This window comes from Ursus maritimus, unplaced genomic scaffold (genome assembly GCF_017311325.1).
Source record: "Ursus maritimus isolate PB19 unplaced genomic scaffold, ASM1731132v1 scaffold_6, whole genome shotgun sequence".
Classification (NCBI taxonomy): domain Eukaryota; kingdom Metazoa; phylum Chordata; class Mammalia; order Carnivora; family Ursidae; genus Ursus; species Ursus maritimus.
Window position 1 is genome coordinate 8,336,893 of NW_024426774.1, and position 7,908 is coordinate 8,344,800.

Consider the following 7,908-nt stretch of genomic DNA (forward strand, 5'->3'; position numbering starts at 1 on the left):
AGAGGGATTCTTCCTGGGAGCAGTCATCAGTTAATTAGCTCAAAAAAGGAGTTACATTCAGTCATTTAAGGAACTATCTTCTCCACGCGCAATGATAGTTCCCATTTAAACTTATTAATTTCTGTGTGTTTTATATTTGAAAAATTCACTTGTGTTTTTCATCCTGCCTTTTGAGAAAAAAAATAGTATTATTTATTTACTTTGTGCTATTATTTCTTGGTTGAAGGACTAGATTATAACCTATGATGTATGCATAGTGGCTGCTGCCTGTGCAGGCATCAGAGTCCTTCCAGTTCACTGAAGATAAAGACACCTCTGCACATAGCATGATCTGTGGAGGAAAAAATACTGCGTATTTTTTCAAGATTATCTTTAGTTGGATTTGGGCAGAAATGATTTGGTCATTTGGTTTGCTAGAAAAATTCTAATCAGCAGCAGAGACAATCAGACCAAAGTTTATAGTTGCAACTATCATAATTATTTGTGGAAAAGTTTTATATGGCAGGATATTAAACCAAATTGAAAAATTTATAAAGACTTTCAGGAAGTTAGAGGATGTGGGAAATATACGACCTACTGGAATCATTCATTCAGTATGATACCCAAAAGACCTTCCTTCCTCTCTCCCCCTTCTTCCCTCCCCCTTCCTCCCTCCACCCACCCTTCCTTCCTTCCTTCCTTCCTTCCTTCCTTCCTTCCTTCCTTCCTTCTCTCCTTCCTTCCCTCCTTCCTCCCTTTTTCCCTCCCTCCCTCCTTTCCCTCATTCCCTCCCTTCTTCTCTCCCCTTTCCTTTCTTCCTTCCTTCCTTCCTTCCTTCCTTCCTTCCTTCCTTCCTTCCTTCCTTCCTTCCTTCCTTCTTCCTCTTTCCACAAAATCTTATTCCACACCTGCTATGTGCCACACACCTTTCCAGGTGTTGGGATTTGATAGCGAAACAAAACAACGAAACAGGGTGTGCCTGGCCTCCTGCCTCAGGGGCCCAGGGTAGCCCGATCCTGTCCCTGGGTCACAGAATTACCACTGCTCCATGCTGAGCTCCCTTACTTTATCATGTAACCTTGGTGCTCAAAACCACACTTTAAGGAAATAGGTATCGACTAGGACATCAGTCAGTGTACCTGAATTTTATGTCATTCCAATTTGTTTCCATGTGAGTTTTTTAAATTTATTTTTCTTCCTTTGAGGAATGAAGTCTGTTCTCAGTGCGTGTTTTCCTTTCTGACTGGTTCCAGGGACGATCATGATAGCGTCCGGCATGAACTTCCCTGGTAGCCTTCTGTCAGTCCCGTCCTGCCAGAAGCATGTCAGAAGCCAGCCACCTCTGACACACTAAAACTGTGTGGCTGAAAGATCTCCGCGAGTCTGTTATTTTCATTGTAGGAGCTGGGCTGGCATCTTCACAACTCTCCTGCTTCCTTTTAGTTGACTTCTGCCATGTATGTACGCAGACCCTGTCCGCTGTCTGCCTCCGTGGTCACATGGGAGACTTCGCTGGGCAGCTCCCCAGTGCCGGCAGTCCTGAGGGCTGGCAATGGGCGCAGTTCCAGTCCCAGCCTCCCTGGCACTGACGACTGCCCAGCAGTCGCTCCTGGGCGTCCGTCACATAGCGTCTTCGTTCTAGTCAGATGACCGTGTTTCTGCTTGACATTAGGAGATAGCAGAGCCACGTCACCAGCTCATGAGATCCCTCCTCATTTCTGACGGTGCTTAAAGGCTACCATCAGATTTGTAATGAAAGTAAAATAATCTAAAGAAATATGTATAAGTACATGAGAAATAGAGCTTTCTGTTTTGACTTGATAATCTCCAAGCGGAACGAAATGGGAAGACATTGCACAGAGCCCTGTTCTAAAAACAGAAACAAAACAACAGTTGGAGACCCCATGGGAGCCATGTTTTGGAAAAACCAAAAAAAAAAAAAAGTGAAAAAACATCTGGGAGGAAGGGCAGGGGCGGGAGCCAGGGTGGCGAGCTGTGCCAGCTGCCTCACCCAGGGACCTGGGCTGGGACGCTGTGGCCCGAGTGCAGGGAGCGAGGAGCAGATGAGGTCTTACAATAACAGCCTGAAGCTCAGAGGGCAGGTTGTGACGAGACATCAAAGAAAGCCTCCTGAGAGCAGAGTGTGCACGGTCCCCAGGGTCATGGAGGAGCCTCATTGTCCCACAAGAGGTTAGAATGACACAACAAAACAGAAGGAATACTGCTTCCAGTAGATGGTCTGGCGACCCCCTCTGTTCTGTTTGCAGGTGCTTATGCCCCCCACAGTGGAAACATGTTCCATTGTAAATATTCTGCTGTAAAAAGGAGGGAGACCTAGAGACATTTCTTTTAGGAAATCTAAATAGATGACAGTTTGGGTGTAATATAAGAAAAAATGATTCAGAAAAAAATGATTCTACAGTAAATTGAGCTTCTGTAAGATAACAGGAAGCAGGGAGGGCAGGAAGGAAGAAGAGAGGGAGAGTGGGAAGGAAGGGAGGGAGGGAAGGAAGGGAGGGAGGGAGGGAGGGAAGGAGGGAGAGAAAGAAAGAAAGAAAGAAAGAAAGAAAGAAAGAAAGAAAGAAGGAAGAAAGGGGGGAGGGAAGTAAGGAAGGAAGGAAAGAAGGAAGAAAGGGGGAGGGAAGGAAGGAAGGAAAGAAGGAAGGGGGGAGGAGGGAAGGAGGGAAGGAGTTCCAGAGTACTTCCCCAGGACACAGAGGACTTAGGCCAGACCGTATGATAATTCTGTTCTCAGTGATTCACAGTTGGAAGCATGGATGGTTCTGGAGGCTGTGAGGTAGAAGTCAGGGTGCCAGCACTCAGTTTCTGGTTGGAAGCTGAGCCTATGTGGTGCAGCCCACCGTGCTCCTCCGAGCCGGGGCAGTGCTTCCTGCAGCGCACAGTCTAGCGCACTCTGTGTGTCCCTGTCCCATCTCCATGTCTCACTCACAAACTATCTCGTTCCTGCCTCACAGGAATTTTGTGAGATGTTATTAATCAGATGCTCATTTTGCTGGTGGGGTCACTGAGGCACAGGGTTGGCCCGTGATATGCTGGGATCACATGTCAGCGACGAGATGTGAAACATGATGGTGCTAACTCCAAGTCCTCTTCTTTCTGTGACGTCTTCCCTGCCTGTAAGGTAGACCTGGGGATGGTAAGGTGTGATGTGGGTGCCATCAGTGAGAGGGATCGAGGCCGTGCTCCTGATGTGCTGTGGGGACGGGCAGCCTGCGGCAGGATGCCCTGCCCTGCCCCGAGTGTGGCACCTGTCTGAGGGGCCTGATGTGGAGTGGAAGTCACCTGATGGCCCTGACTCTTTCCAGACAATTTCCTCATAGACCAGGCTATTTTTCTTCATAAGATCCTTAGACAATGTTATTAGCGCCTTTTTTGTTTGTTTGTTTTTTGGATGAGAACCTGGAGCTCAGAAATGTTAGCCAACTTGACCTAGCACACTCAGCTGGCGAGGTGCCCAGAGGGTTCACAAACCCCAACCCCACCCTGCCCCTCAGGCCTCTGCGCCTGGCCTTCTGAGCATGGTTGGACCCAATGGTGAGGTCTCCCCTGGGGTCTGATGCTCTCCAGGGCTCACTTCCCCTTTTTGTCTGGCCTGTTCTTTTCCGGTCTCCTGATGACTTTGCCTATAGATGGGACGGGGACTGATGCACCTTCTGGATCCAAGAGGCCCACAGACATCTAAGGGCTCAGGAGGTGATTCTATGTGCAAAAGGAGTTGAAGGGAGAAAGGCCACTCTGCAGGAGACAGCATTCCTTTGGGTTGGTTGTGTTCCCAATCCAAAAGTCCTTTGTGATAAGTTCGTTTTCTCTTAGGAAGACCGGCTCTGTATGTATAGAGAGAAGGCTTCTTGGAGAACTTTTAGGTATATTTCATTGGGCTCTTGAGTCTAAAAAGGGGGGTGGATGTGATTCTTAAAATCATAATTAATTTCAATTATTGTGAAGACTTTCTGATTCAGCCTTTTGTAAAGATTTGCAATTTCTTATCGACTCGAACCAGTTGATTTTCCAACTATTTCTTCATCACCTCTGTGACCTACAAATCAAGAGTCAATCAGCAAATATGACTTCAGATCTGATCAGTGCTCTGGCATTACTCAGGGTAGAAAAAGTAAACAGTGAAGGGCGTGCTGTCTTCCCAACAGGAGCAGAGAGTCAAAAAGGGTGTTACTTGTCCTTATTGGATGAATCAGTGACACTTTCATTTTATACCAATCTCAGAAAGTTTGATCTTTATGGAACATAGTTTGTGATGCATTCAAACAGAACAGTTAGTTTTCTTAAGAAATAAAATCATGTCACAGCAATTTAATATATTACAAGTGGAAGGTGGAAAGAAATTTTGGTTTATGGGTTTATATTTTTTTAATATTTCATAAAAATCCTAGCTCTGTCATCATATGACCTAATAACTTATGCAAAACATTTTTTATAGTCTGTCTATATCTGCTAAACATAATATGCAGGACGTTCCCCAGTATGGCGCCCAAAGAGTGTCCATGAACTCAGGTGGGGCCATGGGTGTGTTGATGGACCTAGAACAGCAGATTGGAAATGATCCAAAGTGCCTCAAGACCAACCTCCCTGCTTTTAGCCATGAAGAGAAACTGAGGTCCAGAGAGAGGCACTTGTCTGGCTTGGGTTCCCATCTGTAGATGTCCCGATTTCTTTCACAAGTAGAGAAGCAGAAAACTCAGACCAGGGATAGTCTCTGTGTAATGACTGCTCCGAACTCCAAAGCCCTGCTGTTTATGTGGCTGGTCCTTCCGGATCTCCACATGCTGATCACCCATGGCCAGTGACCTCTGCAACACCCAAAGGGTGGGGAAGAACACACCAGATTCAGGTATTTTTATTCTAAGTAATATCCAGGATTTTTAATTTACATTTTTCTTTTCTTTATCAAGATTTAAGAAACAAGCAGTGCTCAAAAAAGATCATGTTGTGTATTTTTTTCTTAAATAGTCCTCCTGACATCTTAATTAATCATGTGTTGCTTAAATGGCAGTTTTTACAAAGAATACCAACAATGTGTTTCAAGAGAAACTTCCTAACACCCCTGGGCCTAGGGCCAGACCAGCCACACGGTCTCACTTATTTCTCAGACACTTTGTTTGATGTACTTAGCTTTTCTGTCTGATACCGCAGCACATGAAGAGCTAGAATGTCTGCACAAAACTGGAGTCGGGTGTGGAATGGCCTGATGAGAAATGTAGGCAGCTTCTTGCACACACATCAACCTCGGGGACTGTGGGCGCCTCCACAGAGACATCCAGCCTTGGAGCAGCAGCAAGAGAGATGGTCAGAGGCCGCATGGCCCGAGCCCAGAGAGACAGGTCCAGGGAATGAAGATGTCATGGATTTCCAATATGAACCAAATTCCAAGTCATAACTACAGATCGCAGAGGCTGTGTTTCATCTGAGTTGATTCCCACTCCGGAGGAAGTATCAGGAGGGATTTATGAATCCAGTAATGGTGATGATTCTCTTAAGCAGTGTCTCAGCAGGGTCCCCTGATCAGCAGCAGCAGCAGCATCTTCTGGGAGTGTTCTAGAACAGCCAATTCTGGGCCCCACCCCAAATCTACAGAATCAGAAACTTTGGGGGTGGGCTAGGTAATCTGAGATTTAATAATCTCTCCAGGAGGAACAAGGTGAAGTTTGAAAACACTGCTCTTCAGTAATGCTGGGGAGGCAGCAGTGTGCATACATGCGACTGCATGCGTATTTACCAGTGTGTGCATCTGTGTGTGGATACATGTGCGGCATCTGCATGTACACACAAATACATACACACATGCACACACGTGCACACATGCACAGACTGGTACGCACACACATGCACACACACACATGCATACACACATGCACACACACATGCACAGCAGGTGTATACTTGTCTCCTGTCCTCTTCCTCCACACTGGATCCTTAGCCCACTTGTCACTGTTGACAGAGAATGCTATGCCTTTGCTTCTTTTTACAGCTTTGGCTGTTTGTATCAGCATTACTGGATCTGACCTATGGCCATAGTTTGCAAGACCTTGATCTAAACCCCCACTCACTTTTCCTAGAAATCTTAATCTGCTTCTGGGGTCGACAATTTCACCTTTCACATGTGATCTTTCAAGGTGCTCATGGTGGCCTGGGGCATGTAGGCCAGTTTGGCCCCCATCTCTTTGAAGGTCAGACCTCTCTCAGGCAACCCCTCAGTATTCAGGATGCTTCCTGTACAACTACGTTCAAAATGTCTACCTGTCCATCCCTGTGTTTTGTCTTTGGCTGGAGGTAGTTGTAGACAATTGAGGAAGTGGTTCACTGTGGTTGTTCCATGTGCAGACTCTCTCTTTAAAAAACAAACTGACCTTTTACTTTGATACGTCTCTCTATTTTGTGAGTCTCCATACCTACAGAAGAGTATCAGGGACCAGAGGCTGGCTTTTACCATGAATTATGCCCTCTCAGTAAAAGACAGGATGCTCACACTCCCACTACTTTGGCTGGCTCTCTTCTATGTGCTGTTACGACACACAGCCCAGACAAACCGCTTACACGATGGGCAAGCACACGACAGAATGCTGTCTTGGGCTCCTTTAATCGACAGCAGACACTGCAGTGTGATAGTGGCTATCTTAGGCTAAACTACTTTGTGTCGAAATCACAGTGGGCATCTACACATATGTGTATTACAAGTAGCTAAAAACTGGAAAACTGACCCAGCCCTAGTTCTGCAATTTTTTATGCTCAAAAGATTCATGGTCTTGGAAAACAAAATTCTTAATTAAAATCTTTTGAATATCTAGAAGCAAATGGGGACTGTTTCATTACTGTTTCTGAAGTAATTTGAATTTCCAGTGGAAATAGTGGAATTCTCTTTATTGTCTGGCTCCTAGATGGGTGCACACTGCTGTTTTCCAGAGCAGAAGGCATGTGTGCAAGATGTCTGACCAGAAGGAAGATGGCATTTGTGCTTAATAATAACCAACCCCACATATCTTCTATACAGACTAACTTCTGTGGGTTCCGTGGTGATGGACCAGGGCTGGGGTCAGATCCCCCCCCCTCCACCACCACAGGGAGGCAGGCAGGGTCCCAGGAAGGAGGAGCTAGGGAAGGGCCAGAAGGGCCATAACTGAAGGGGGGCAGTGAGGAGGGGGCAGCCTCAGTTTGGGAGAATAAAGCTTAAATCCCATAACCACTGTTGCTCTCTTAACGTTCTGTCTCTCACTGCAGTCTTTTATTATTGAACTGTCCACATGTCTTTTATTTTAAATGGCCTCAAATCTTTCCCGGAAATAGGTGGGTTAAAATCATCATGTAAAAGAAAATTAACTTGGAAAGGGTGGAAAGGAGGGAGTATGAGATGGTTTCTTCAGCGTGAGGAGGAAGGGGGGTTGCGTGGGGGCTGGGGGGGCACGGAGCCACTTCTACAGAAGAAGAAGCTTTGTTTTTGTAATGATGGCTGAACTTTATTAAGTAGAAATGAGAGCAGAGATGCGAGTGAGCATTTTCACCAGAACAGAGCAAAGATTTCTCACCCTGCAGTGTGGTTCTGGGCCCGACCACTTCTGAGGAAGTCTGTAACACTGTCAGGCAGGAGCGGGAACCCAGCGGCAAGAGCCAGCGCTGTCCCATCTCAGGGCTGGTGTGCACACCCACAGATGTAGGAGTATGACTGCATGTGACCCCACGACCTGCGGGCAATCTGAGCACTGTGTCACAGAGGAGGGATGGGGGGGACCAGGCGGGTCCCTCACCCCCAGAGTCAGCACTCTGGCCCACCCTCCTGGCCGTGCAGGGCACAGACAGAGCGCCCCGCTGCCTCTCCAACTTGGAAGCAGCCGGTCTATACCGCAGTCACTGTGGAGGACTGTCCCACAGACGCACTGATGAGTCCAGTACAAACCCACA